The following is a 1,097-nucleotide window of genomic DNA, read 5'->3' as shown; positions in this document are numbered from 1 at the left end:
TTCTGGCCTTGAGCCTGCTCCCCACCTCCTATGCATGATGACCTTGGCTTACTGTATTTCAATGGCCAGAGAAGGTCACTGCTAAAATTTTGTGTAAAGATGGAAGACTGTCAGTCTTACCCAAGGAATCTTAAGGACACCTGGGTCTCCCCATGGACCCTACTATTACACCCTCTCCTCCCCTCTGGAAGTCAACAAACATTTGTGAATCCTCTATAAAATGCCAGCCACTATGCTAAGTGCAGGTATAAAAACAAAGGCAAGAAATGATTCCTGCCCTCAAGTAGCTTCCATTCTAATGGCTAAGGAAACTCAGAAATAACTGCATGCAAACAAGATATATTCAGAATAAATTGGAAGTCACCTCAAAGGAGAGGCATTAAGAGAGACTGGCCAAAGGGGAAAATTTAACTGAGACTAAAAGGAAGCCAGGAGGCAGAGATGAGGAGGACGGGTCTTTTGTTGTTGTTGTTGTTGTCCAAAAATCTTTAATGTAACAAGGAAGAAGGGAGTTAGTTTTTGTAGCCTCTGCTGGCGCGGCGGCCCCTGACAGGCTCGAACTTTCGGCCCTTGGATCAGACATAGGGTTTGGTGTGACTGTGGGGAGTGCCCGGTGCCTTCCCAAAATGCCTGTACACCTGGCGGCCCCTGAGGGGACCAGACAGCAGGACGGTGCCGCAGCCCTTGGGCGAGCTCATGGCCTGCTGGTCGAAGGTGAGGATCTTGCCCCCGGCCTTGAGGATGCGGCTGCGGGCGTTGCTGGTGACGCGCAGGGCACACACCTTCAGCTTGGGCACGTCCTGGATCCTCACATCGTCCGTCACGGTGCCCACCACCACGGCCGTCTTGTTCTCCCTGCCCGGCAGCTTCATCTTCCTGATATTCGGGACAGGGACCGGAGGGTGGGGCGGTTGGTGCGGCTCATGAACAACCTCTTGAGGACGACCTTATTGAAGGTGGGGTTGGTTCTCCGGGCCAGAAGTGGTAGAGCTTCACCAGCAGCCGCAGGTAGATGTCCTGGCTCTTGGGCTCCTTGCGCCGGACTTTGCGGTCCTTGTTGTGGCAGATGTCGACTCCCATGCTGGCGCCCTGCGGAA

At 53.6% G+C, this 1,097-nt stretch overlaps 1 pseudogene; it reads right to left on the bottom strand.

The window, feature by feature from the left end:
• Positions 1 to 512: 512 nt before the first annotated feature.
• LOC141501589 (large ribosomal subunit protein eL18 pseudogene) lies at positions 513 to 1,097 on the bottom strand (annotated as a pseudogene).

The sequence above is a fragment of the Macrotis lagotis genome, chromosome X, assembly GCF_037893015.1.
Source record: "Macrotis lagotis isolate mMagLag1 chromosome X, bilby.v1.9.chrom.fasta, whole genome shotgun sequence".
Taxonomy (NCBI): domain Eukaryota; kingdom Metazoa; phylum Chordata; class Mammalia; order Peramelemorphia; family Peramelidae; genus Macrotis; species Macrotis lagotis.
The sequence above is the reverse complement of the archived record's forward strand: the minus strand, read 5'-3'. Positions and strand labels throughout refer to the sequence as shown.